This window comes from Anser brachyrhynchus (genome assembly GCF_964034855.1).
Source record: "Anser brachyrhynchus genome assembly, chromosome: 6".
NCBI classification, from domain to species: domain Eukaryota; kingdom Metazoa; phylum Chordata; class Aves; order Anseriformes; family Anatidae; genus Anser; species Anser brachyrhynchus.
The window spans coordinates 3,045,667-3,058,827 of NC_137700.1; the positions used below are offsets into that span (position 1 = coordinate 3,045,667).

The following is a 13,161-nucleotide window of genomic DNA, read 5'->3' on the forward strand; positions in this document are numbered from 1 at the left end:
CTTAAGGTATATTCTTAATATACCTTGTTGATCTTTCCACCTGTGAAATCTGCAAATCTTTTCAGTGATATTGTGAGAACGTTGGAAGAACGGTGTATGGTAAATCTCTTGGATGCAGGAACCATCTTTTTACACCTTAAAAACAAGCAGAGACAAGTGTTTGAAAGCATCTTCTTTTTCGCCCCCAAAACAAACTCCTTTTAATGTCTCACGCATGCTTATGCTATTTGAATGATATTTACTTGCATCATGTGTTTGGTTTTTTCTTTTCATAAACCCATGCACTGCATGTCACGTTTGTTAATACAGAGAAGAAGGTAAGTTTTACCAACAACTCAGAGCACAGCGGGAACAGGAATCTCTCACGAAAGCATATTACCAGGGAGTTATAAAATATAAACAAAAAATAGTAAAAATGAGTTATATATAAGACTAATAACAGTTATCAGCAATGGAAAAAGTACCGTACATGTGCAAGGCCTTTCCTTTTAAGCTCACAAAAAGACAGAAAATTCTGGCTTTAAGTGTGACTGAACCGATCACACCTCAAAGAGCACGTTAAGGAAGGACCATGCAATTCAGATGTGAGGTGCTATTACAGTTCTTTCTCTTCCTCAGACATCACTTATGAGAATCCTGAATACGCTGCATGTTGCTTTCTAGGATCCGCAGGCTAAGACGAACCTGGGATTAAATTGCTTTAATAACCTATTGGACGCTCTTGATTCGACACCTTAATTTCCTTAGTATCCAACAACAAGAAGTGGATACTGCATTTTTCATTTAGAGGGGTCAGGCATGAATTCTACAGAACTGAGCCGGGCACTCTGTGCTTTTCTGAGGGGATGTTTGACTAACAGCTTGTTTTGCCAAACCATCTTATGCAAATGTTCAATTGTTTCTCACATACGTAGAAACATCTTACATATTGATCAGCACAGAGAGCGCCTGAACTCAACAGGCTTTCCCTGTGCACGGGTTAGGCTTAAGGGAGCTCATTTCGGACATTAGTCCACATCGACAGGTTTCACAGTTCAAGAGCTGTGCAAGACGCTGTTTAGTGAGCCAGCACAGGCTGCTAACATTCATTACCACAGAGCCAGCTCACATTCCCTGACACTCAATCTAACTTTGTTTCACAGTGAACGCTAGGACCTGCAGCAACCTGCTGCTGCCTTCCACTCCAAATCATTCTCCACAGCTCCTTGCTTCAGCTCACCACTACTTACTGGGCATGTCTTTTCACTTCTGCCAATATGAATATTTCAGCATGCAGCTACACGCCTAGGAAGCTTGACAAGCCATGGTGCAGACAATGCTACGAGAAAAGTCCAATATCAGCTAATAGCCACTCTTCTTAGATTTCCAAAACAGATGTAACGTTTTCAAGTTTGGGATTATTTCCGTGCACCAGTTGTTTAAACAAAATGAAGCAACAACAACAACAACGAAGCTGCGTCTCCTTATTTCTAAATGAAGTTAAAAGATAACTTATGCTCTAAGTCATGCAATACATAAAACTAATATCTAGCATTAAGACATAATTAGTTAATAATCTCACTCGCTACATTTGTAGCAATTCTCTCCATCCAGCTCTTCAGGTTTCACAAATAGTTCTAGAGCTCTGGTAACAGATGAAACCGCCTAGAGGAGCGAGAGAGAAGAGCGTAAAGTCACTGTAAATTCAAAATTCCAGAGACGCACTAGGAGTTTATAAGAGAACCTGACTAATACATACTTAAGCGATCTACTATGAGCACTGTCAAGAAGGAGGCAGAAAGAGCATGCTCAGCGTTTACCTCACCTGGAAGTCATTTTACTTTGAAACAAATCATTTTCCAGTAACGCAGACAGCATCTATAGTGTGCTTTGTCATCAATACTGGCAACAAATCCAGCAGTCTAACAATTAGATGTATATTGAGGTAGAACAACAAAGAAGTTTTGACAGTATCATAATTTGTGCAGACATAAAATTCTTTCCGCTTAAACCCAATGCAAATTTGGAGACTCTTTACATGGCTTCCATCAGCGCATTCCTCTATATTCTTAAACCTATAATAGCAGGGAAAAAAAGAAAAAGACAAAAAAAAAAAACAAAAAGGAGAAAAAAAGCAGGATTTTTACATAGTACATATTTTTACATATTACATAGTTTACATATCCCTCCACATGCTGTTCTGAATAATAGCCAAAATATTCATAGCCACTGTATTTGTTCTCCCCACACAGCTGAAAAAACAACATTTGAAACATATTTTTCAAAACATATTTTAATATCCAGCAGACTGTTCAGTCATCAAGCATTTAAAGACTGTTTTAGATAATCTCTAGATTAATCTAAAAGGAATCCCATAAACATGCTGCAGCCGCTTACCTTTAATATACTCGCTGGATGCGATGTTTCTTCCTTTCACCTGCACTGGAAGGCTTCCCTTCCTTGTGAGGTTGTTTACTGCCCTCACTTCTGCATTGCTCTCATAAAGAGCCATCTGGAGGATGGGATTCTTCCTTCTTCTCCCGGGTTTTCTTCTGGAAACGAGGATCTAAGTGTTCCAAGAAGCCTTTCACTTTCCTGATGTTTCTCCTTTTTCTTCTTTTTGTTACGCTTGCGATTGGCATTGTCAAAGTGGAGCGCAGAGAAATACAAATCATAAAGTCTGAAAGAAACATGCAAGTTAAAAAGAGAAAAAAAGATGTGGCACTTGTTGCATACAGGAAACTTTATTTATTTTACCACAGGCGATGATTTGCCGCATGTCAGCTATTTTGTGGTACTTTGTGCACATGTAACTTCCTTTAGATGCAGCAAACTTAAGCCCTCAGATTGAAGGACCATAGGTCCTGGTTGGTACACAGATCATTAACAATGGTTAGCTCTGGAATATGTGCAAGTAAAAAAAAAAAAATATTTTAACCTAATCCAGAATGGTGTGCAGATGTGATTCGAACTACGTGGTCCAAAGCTAGTGCTCTGACACAATTCAGCAATACCTTTCCTGTCTTCACTGATCAACCTAATGATCCCCAGTCATGATCCCCAGCCAGATTATGCTATCTAAATAACTCAGAAACTATGAAAAAAAAAAACAAAACATGAGAAGCACCCAGAAAAGAATTAGGAAAAAAAATGCTGATTAGGCTGGAATCCCTGCTTACTTGGAATCCTTCTCTCCCTGTTTATCTTCAGACTTCTTTTTCTTCTAGAACTTCTTATATTTTTTCATGTTTTCACCACCTAAAACCTCCTTTTCTACCTTTCTGCGTTGCCTTTCTATTTCACTTTCACTACCTTCTGCACGAGTATATTGTCTTTTTCTGTTTCCTTCTTTTGCCTTTTTCTGGCGACAGTTCTCCAAATGAGCTGACACAGGTGGAAGTGCATGTCTCTCACGCGAATGTTTTCCAGAATGTTGCTGAGCTACTGAGCAACGATGTGAGTCTGCTCTGGGTGTGCTAAAGTGATGTACATCTTCCTCTCTCAAGAGGGAACCGTGAGGCCATCTGCTTTTGTAATGATAACGCTTATGTGACCTGCTGGAGTAAGTCTGAGTCAATTTGTCAAAGTCTTTATCACCGTGAGAGAACTTTCTCTCTCTACTGTCTCCTGCTGCATGAGGTGAATAGTAATCCTTGTAATAGCTACATTTTTCCCATTTCCGTGGTTCATCTTGATAGTATCTTTCTCTGCTCCAACTTCTTTCCCCTTTGGAATGGTAATATCTAGCGCTATCTTGTTCTGATCTTCCTCTGCTTCGAGATCTGTACTTTGAATATTTTACTGGTCTTCTGCCATTATCAGGGCTGTTCCTTTCACTATGGGAAGATCTGTACCTGCTTCCCTCCCAATACTCCTGCTTGTGACGCTTTTGCTTAACAACTTCCACACTCCGAGAGCACCTTCTCTTGCTGGAATGACCATCTTTTTGACTCTCCTTCTCTTCAGTAGGAGAATGTTCCCTCTTTCTCTGGTAACGCTCTTTGTCAGATTTTTTAGTCTCGTCCTTTGTATCTTGGCATCTATCTGTAATAGCTAAGGAGGAAAGGTTTTTAGAACTACATTCACTGTCAGACTTTAGAGGGGAAGTTTGCCGCAATTTCTCACCAGTCTCAGAAGACTCTTTGATGTAGAAAACATTTTCTTCTGAAATCAGTTCATGTTCTTTTGATCTTCTTGGTTTCTCCTTGTCTCCACGGTCATCACATTGGTACTGTTCAAGGTATTCATCATTCTCAGTAGATTTCGGAGGTCCCGGGACACTGCACAAAATAAAAACACTTTTCCGTCTCCCTCCACCTGCTGCTCTGAGAAAAAAGGGGTGGGGGCGACGGGGGAACAGCCAATGTTTCTCCAGATAATGGAGAAAAACGGAAAAACATTCTATGAAGAAACACAAGTTCTCCGCGAGGCACCAGCCTGCATCAGAGTGCTATGCACAGTGTCGATCATTAGTTCTGTTCGCAACACTGGCCATACAGTACGGAATTCTACTGATTTAAATCCTTCCATTAAATAGTATTAGTAGACAGATAAAACCGCAATGAACTTCCATAAAATCTTGTCTTAATCAGACTGTGCTCATTTTACCTTCTTTCCTCTGACAAGCTGTTCAGCTGGCTGGCCGTGAGGGATTCCATGATGACTTCTCGAGGGACTGGAGGCATAGCTCCAGGCATCTGCAACTAAAACGCACAAGTCAGCAGACAGAAAAAATACCATTTGTGCTGAGGACTAGTCTTCTCAGAATTTCTACATTAAATGCTAAGCAAGATCGCTTTGTGTTGTATGCATTATCTACACTTCAAAGATAACGCCAACTCACCTCCCAAAATCTACTTTATGAAACTTAAGAATTTTTATCTCAGCTCAGCTTAAGCTGACAAGTTCTAATGTCAGCTCAGCTCTGCAAATTCTAATGGCATAATATCACAAAGGGTTACGATCAAATTTGTGCTGTGTTTTCTCAGCATTTCGCCTGAATTAGGAACATGATAAACACTCCCGAATACATCGTGGGTGAGAAATTCTCGATGGAGCAAACTACTATGTTTCAAGCAATCCGTTTGTTTTAGAAAAGAACATCTCACAAGGTTTAACAGGTTCAACTTGGCAAGTGGAATCATCAAGTTTCAGTCCGTTTTCTTTAGATTCATGAACTAAACTAATAGCACCATTCAGTGAATCAGTGTTTGGCAGCTCATGCTGGGATCTTCCTTCATCAGCATTCTGACAGGAAGAATGGGAATTCTGCAATGTACGGACTACCTTTCCAACCAAAATTCCACATTGCATTGCAATTCCTTTTAAATAAGCCCTTTGACTCCTCCTCAGATTTTCCTGAAGATTCTGCACCGTAAGGGACTGTGTTATCAGAGCTGAGTTTAGGATTTCCATTCACCTTTGGCTCCACAAAAATTTCAGCAGAAACTCTTTTTTTTTTTTTTTTGTATTTGTATTTGCTTCATTTGCTTTACCGAATTTGTGATTGTGGATGAAGGAACAGCCTTGTAGAGATCTTCATCCTCCACAGCACTGCTAAGACAGTCAGGCTGTGACACAGTCTGACGAGCAGGCAATTTATTGTGAATACTGATGGTGATCTTCTGGTTTTTTGACGTATCAGTAATTGAAGGCCTGGTAATCGCCTGTTCTTGAACACAGGCCATTGGTGGTGCTGAAGATGGCCTTTTTAGGGTGACACCAGTGGTATTTGCATCCTCTTTTATGGATCCATTTCCATTTAAACGACTTGAATTCTGTATTTAAAAAGAAGAAATTGCAAGACGGGTTAATGGAAACACTCCATTTAACATTTTTAAACATGTCATTCTCCTACTAAGTATTTCTACAAATGGTCTTAACACCTAAAAAGCAAAAAACACTGCCCTTAAAAGATAAATGCAAGTCCCATAAGTGTATTTAATTCCTGCTTTTGGTTTACTGCATATTGATATCAAATTAACATCATTTTTGAAAACCATCCAAACAACTTAACATTGCCTAAAGCTATTCCCAAATATATTTAGTTTCCCCTTTAAACATACCCCAAAAAGCCTGGAATAATTGTTCTGGTGCTCAGGAATAAGACAATTTGGTTTCCCTGTCTTAGCTAAAGTGACGTCGATAGGAAAAACAAGTCCTCTTTTAAATGATTCGAGGATTAGTACACTCTACTTAAATTGTCAAAGAGCGTAGCTCTCTGTGCTTTACAAAGCTGTCTAGGAGGTATAAACAATGGAGTCGCATGGCTGCGCAATTCAGCAGTAACCACTGTTTGAATGACTCTGGCTGTAGCATGAGGGCTGTGAAGACAGCTGCAGCGTGGGAAGGAAAACAAAACAAAGATGCCAAAAACCAAACAAAAAACCCCACACCAAACCCCAAACCCACTGTCCGTTTGGTGCCATTATCTGCCCTCCCGCTTCCCTAAATTACCTTAATCATATGAGGAGGAAGTCGTGGTCCCAGAAATCCAGCCTGCTTACTGTTAGCCCCCCGCTGACCAGGGGGGAATGAACAGGGATAAGACGGTGCTGCTAAGTAAAAAGCACGTTCTCCGAGCGTCAAATCATAGCGCCTTCAGAAAAGAGCAGTGATCTCAGTTTAGTTTTTCTTTCGGCCTACTCTTGGATTAAATCCCATCCTATAATTTTATAGGAACAGTTCATACGATATGGAAGCCTTCTCTACAGAAGACTTAGCCAAGACTACAAACTGAAAAGTAGGTAACAGTCTTCCTACTATGACTATCACTTTCAGAGCAATAATTCATTCTTACACCACAGATGGCCTTCATTTCTCTCCTCTAAATTAGCCAGCTACAGATAACACATATACAGCAATTTACACAAGTGCTGCAGTTTAAGGCCAAGCAACAAAAGATAATAAATGACAGAGAATTTCAGGTTAGACAGAACTGAATTAGAGAAATAATCATCTTTTCCTGGGAGAGAAAGAAAAACACTTGCAAAAAGAAAAGTATCAATAACAGGAGAGTAAATCTCTTCTGAACACATTTGAATACTTGTTATTACCTGATATAAAAAAGTAAGTAAGCTTGCTGACCAAGAACTCTTTTAATGTCAGTACGGACTACTTTTGCATCATTCATCTGATACCAAAGTCCATTACCAGCCTGCAAATAAAGACAACGATATCTTTAGATGAATTGCATGTTTTCCAAATGAAATCACAGATAGCAATAAAATACACACGTGTCAAATAAACATATAATGAAATCTTTTTCCCTAGAAACAGTACTACTAGTAACACTTGAACTGGTTTGCCAGCACAACCTTTACCCTGTTAGAAATGATGTTGACTTCTACCTTTATGTAGCATACATAGTGTCCTGAGCGACAGTTGATACCATGATGCACCAGCACCGCATATAAGGCATAGAGGAGTGGTTCTCCACTTGATTGAGACATGTAGGCTCGGAGGTCCAAATACTCAGGATATTTTACTTCCTAAAGAGAGACCAAGAAGATAGAAAAATTATATCAGAGTACTTCGCGGACTAGCCAGAGAAAAACACTTCCAAAAAACAGAGACTGGAATTATATGAATATATCTCTTGATTCACTAAAAATAAGTCTTCCCATAAGCAACGTTTAATACTAGAAGTTGCAGACAACTGTTTTCTGATGAATTAGCCTTCTCAGAGGAAAGTATATGCTTCTTGTCAAGCAGGAACTTTACTGATATTAAGAGAAAGAATAAGCCGCAGTCGTTAGTCTACTATTATTGTCTGAAAATATTAACAACTTTCAGCTTTGGGGGATGTCCCATTACATGATGACAAAGTTGTATTACAGCGGGAAATATACCTTGTTGATCTTTCCACCTGTGAAATCTGCAAATCTTTTCAGTGATATTGTGAGAACGTTGGAAGAACGGTGTATGGTAAATCTCTTGGATGCAGGAACCATCTTTTTACACCTTAAAAACAAGCAGAGACAAGTGTTTGAAAGCATCATCTTTTTTGCCCCCAAAACAAACTCCTTTTAATGTCTCATGCATGCTTATGCTATTTGAATGATATTTACTTGCATCATATGTTTGGTTTTTTCTTTTCATAAACCCATGCACTGCATGTCACGTTTGTTAATACAGAGAAGAAGGTAAGTTTTACCAACAACTCAGAGCATAGCGGGAACAGGAATCTCTCACGAAAGCGTATTACCAGGGAGTTATAAAATATAAACAAAAAATAGTAAAAATGAGTTATATATAAGACTAATAACAGTTATCAGCAATGGAAAAAGTACTGTACATGTGCAAGGCCTTTCCTTTTAAACTCACAAAAAGACGGAAAATTCTGGCTTTAAGTGTGACTGAACCGATCACACCTCAAAGAGCACGTTAAGGAAGGACCATGCAATTCAGATGTGAGGTGCTATTACAGTTCTTTCTCTTCCTCAGACATCACTTATGAGAATCCTGAATACGCTGCATGTTGCTTTCTAGGATCCGCAGGCCAAGACGAACCTGGGATTAAATTGCTTTAATAACCTATTGGACGCTCTTGATTCGACACCCTAATTTCCTTAGTATCCAACAACAAGAAGTGGATACTGCATTTTTCATTTAGAGGGGTCAGGCATGAATTCTACAGAACTGAGCCGGGCACTCTGTGCTTTTCTGAGGGGATGTTTGACTAACAGCTTGTTTTGCCAAACCATCTTATGCAAATATTCAATTGTTTCTCACATACGTAGAAACATCTTACATATTGATCAGCACAGAGAGCGCCTGAACTCAACAGGCTTTCCCTGTGCACGGGTTAGGCTTAAGGGAGCTCATTTCGGACATTAGTCCACATCGACAGGTTTCACAGTTCAAGAGCTGTGCAAGACGCTGTTTAGTGAGCCAGCACAGGCTGCTAACATTCATTACCACAGAGCCAGCTCACATTCCCTGACACTCAATCTAACTTTGTTTCACAGTGAACGCTAGGACCTGCAGGAACCTGCTGCTGCCTTCCACTCCAAATCATTCTCCATAGCTCCTTGCTTCAGCTCACCACTACTAGAAAATGAAGCAACAACAACAACAACAATGCTGCGTCTCCTTATTTCTAAATGAAGTTAAAGGATAACTTACGCTCTAAGTCATGTAATATATAAAACTAATATCTAGTATTAAGACATAATTAGTAATAATCTTACTCGCTGCATTTATAGCAATTCTCTCCATCCAGCTCTTCAGGTTTCACAAATAGTTCTAGAGCTCTGGTAACAGATGAAACCGCCTAGAGGAGCGAGAGAGAAGAGCGTAAAGTCACTGTAAATTCAAAATTCCAGAGACGCACTAGGAGTTTATAAGAGAACCTGACTAACACATACTTAAGCGATCTACTATGAGCACTGTCAAGAAGGAGGCAGAAAGAGCATGCTCAGCGTTTACCTCACCTGGAAGTCATTCTACTTTGAAACAAATCATTTTCCAGTAACGCAGACAGCATCTATAGTGTGCTTTCTCATCAATACTGGCAACAAATCCAACAGTCTAACAATTAGACGTATATTGAGGTAGAACAACAAAGAAGTGTGACAGTATTATACTTTGCGCAGCAATAAAATTCTTTCCCCTTAAACCCAATGCAGACGTGGAGACTATTTACAGGGGTTCCACAGAAGGACAAAGTCCAATCCACTTTCTAACCACCACCAAGCTCTTATATTTTAACATTGTACGTGGTTTGGTTTTTTAAGTTAAACAAGTTTAATTTAGAAAGTTATACATGTACTTAAACATCATGAATTATATTTACAAAACCTCCTACCTTTACATCCAAAGTGATATCAAGAAATGCCTCATACGTATCCGAAACTGCTTTGCAATTCAAGCACTTCACTGGAAGCAAAATATAAATGCTTAACAACACGTGAAGGAGACTAACTGTCCACATTCAAGTTGTCGATAGATACTACTTCAGACAAACTACAGACTGCTTTACTACCGACAAAAGACACAGATCAGTTCTAAGGACAGGAATATTTTTAAAAGTACCTCTTGATCTTAGAAATCCTCCAAATATTTGATGAATGATGGTGGTAGCTTGAGAAGATCTGTCCAATCTGGAAATAAATTATAATCAGACCTCAGAAGATTTAAGGCACACAGTTAACTCTTCAAAGAGTTTTATGAAAACCAAGGATGACCTAGACTTTCAGTTTTGATAGTAAATAAAGGCCTAAAAGGTGCTAGAGAACGTATAAAAGTGAATTTGTTTATGCTTACTTGGTGCTTCCATTCAAGCACGCTTCCTGCATAGCATCAACAGTATAGCGCAAGAACTCGTGTGCGTCTTCTTGACTGCCAAAACGGAAATGTTGTCCTATTCCTAAATAAGAAGATGATAGTATTCACCTCATTTAAAAATGAAGTAATTCTCCTGTTTCTAAAATCTCTCTTCTTTACAGTGTTAAAACCATTTATACACATCAAATAATTATTTGAAGATTACAAGATGCTGAAAAAGAAACACATCTGAAGCCACTTACGACTGAGATTATTGATAACACGCGTAGGCTCGATGGCATCAACAGTGCAACGCAGGGCCTGGTTAATGTGAGTCTCCATCGTGCACATCATGCAAAAATCTTGTTCACGACCTGAAGAGTGAAAGAAGAAAGCATCCCAGTCTAGCGAAACAGACATAACTACAAACAAACATATAAGTAACATTTAAACTATAGATACAATATCCACTCTCCTTGTCCCAACAGTCTCCTAACATTTCATTTCACACAACTTTATAGAATAAAAATATCCATTAAGCCTGTATTCAAGTGCATTTTGTGATGAGAAATCTAAAAGACTACTGCAAAGTCACGTTTGTAAAGGCTGACAGGAATGGGAACTCCACAGGTTGCAAAATGTATGAGGAAAGAATATTTGACCTTGATGATACAGCATTAAGAGAACGTGGGTTATTTTCAGCACAGTGCTGTCAGGTGAGCTTCATGATACAGAGCTACGAGTCCTTTGGGAGAAAGGAAAAATTACAGTAATGTATGTAATAGTACTTCTGCCCTCCTTTTTTCAACAGGATTCTCAACTGAAACGATTTCTATATACAGGAAGAAAACAGTTAAATTTCTAGGTATCGATACAAAGATACCAGCCTAAAAAGCATACAGGTTTAGTACAACATTTACTTTATAGTACAATATTTTATTTAGGACAAAATCAGTCTAGATTTTAATACAGTCCCACAAAAAAATCTAGTCGTGTTCATAACAGCTCATATTGCTTTCTAGGTTTTTTTTGTTTTTTTTTTTTTTTAATTGGTTCAACAACGAACAGACCATTTATTGTAGTGCATTATGGAACCTCGGCTGTGCAGACTAAAGACCTATGATGCCAACATCCTAAATTTTATTGCCTTTCTAGCAGCAGGAAGCCCAAATAGCCCAAATGCCAAATGTTCATTAAATGCATTACTGTCCAATGCACTTCATTATTCCCATGAAGCAAGAAAAGATCCTTTTAAAAAAACAAACAAACAAACAAACAAAAAAAACACATGGTGCATTAAACGCACTCCATATGCTATTCCGAGCCCACTGCTAATACAATGCTCAAAGCCAGCGTCTACAGGTAAAATCAGGCAAGTAAGTTTGTCTCACAGAATCACTGCTGTTCTTTCACCTTCACAGCTATCCAACAGATTTAAAATACTGTTAGAAAGTACTCACATGACTGGCTGTGCTCAAGAGAAAGCATGTAATTGGCAAGTGGGGGGGTGTAGGTCAAACACTGTAGAGTAGCATTAAGAAAACACGTGTTGCCAAGATTGTACAGGCCAACTCCAACACTTTGTGTTTCTTGCCAATCCATACGTATCTTCTCAGGTGGAAAAAGAATCCTTTGTGGCGGAGCAATTCCATCATTAACAACTGCAAGAAAGTTATATTTAAAAAGAGATTTTGTTTGTTTGTTTCTAAGAAAGGTATTAAGTATATATAGGTATAGTGAATATATAAAGTATATATAGGCATAGTAAAAATACTATTCTGCGGGAGCACCTAGAGGAACTAGCTACAATCCAAAACAGAAAAACTTATTGCAGACACCTTTAATACCGCCATCTTCAAATTGGCTGGTCAACACAACGTTTTGGGAAAAAAAAGTTTAGTCAACCATTTTAATTTCTTCCTTATTATATGCTTTTTTCCTTATTATAACTTCAACCACAAACTTAGACTTGAAATTATATGGTAATAAATGCAAGGACAATGTAAAAACAAATAACTAGGAATGACGGTACCCCTACAAATATCAGATCTTTTCCTGAGCAATCTTAACATTCAAAAACCTGTGAATAATGGAACCTGTGAATAGCAACAATCAAACACTTTTCTTTGCAAAACAGAAAAGATATGGATGAATCAGTGCATTACAAAATGCTCCCCACATTTCTCTGTCGACTGTAAATATATCAAAATTAATTTCTGTAACGTCAGTCACTTCAGTTGCCTTAGGAGAATCGCTTTGGAAGTCTTTATTCACAGTAGTCCTGTTCTCTATCAGTGCAACAAGCAAGAACTACCACTTTCTACTTTTGTTTTGAAGAAAACGGAGGCAGGATAAAGCGCACACTTACTTAGATCTCTTTGGGCAAAAGGCTTAGATTTTTCAGAGGATCTACAATAAATAGCACCTCCACATCCTTGGGCCACAGAGACTTGGCTTGAATCTTCTGCAGGTGGTATCCGGCCCCAGTTTGCGGTGCGTGACATCAGTTTTTTAGTACTCGGTTTCTTGGATTTGCCAGACCGCCTTGAAGATGGCTTTTTAGACTTTGAAGATTTGGGCTTGTTAACTATGGTCATTGTTCTCATCTGCGACAGAGACAAATGTTCTGGCTGACGTAAGAATACCAAGAAGCATTCCAAGAAGAAAAGAGTAGTAGAAGTCCTGTCACTTAATCTCAAAGAAACGGCCTTGAACAACTAACTTGCTGGTATGAATGATTTAAAAGGAATCCCCAAACTAAACACACAAAGGAAAAATTTCCATCAAAACTCTATCAGTATTACTTTTAGCTTCTGCAGAACTAGTGGCTGATGCCATTTCTTTCACTTTCGTAGGATTTTAATCCATTACAACTCTGGAGTCTTTTTAATATAAAAATGCAAATGACATTCTCTG

At 38.7% G+C, this 13,161-nt stretch overlaps 1 pseudogene across 1 annotated transcript; it reads right to left on the reverse strand.

The window, feature by feature from the left end:
* Positions 1 to 1,898: 1,898 nt before the first annotated feature.
* On the reverse strand, positions 1,899 to 12,842 carry LOC308196946 (ubiquitin carboxyl-terminal hydrolase 42-like; annotated as a pseudogene). The gene is made up of 15 exons: positions 12,614 to 12,842; positions 11,706 to 11,906; positions 10,509 to 10,619; positions 10,246 to 10,348; positions 10,015 to 10,082; positions 9,788 to 9,858; positions 9,171 to 9,253; positions 7,830 to 7,941; positions 7,329 to 7,469; positions 7,035 to 7,135; positions 6,436 to 6,577; positions 5,047 to 5,756; positions 4,588 to 4,676; positions 3,159 to 4,259; positions 1,899 to 2,659 (listed from the first exon to the last, which is right to left on the reverse strand). The product of its transcript is annotated as a ubiquitin carboxyl-terminal hydrolase 42-like (transcript).
* Positions 12,843 to 13,161: the final 319 nt, after the last annotated feature.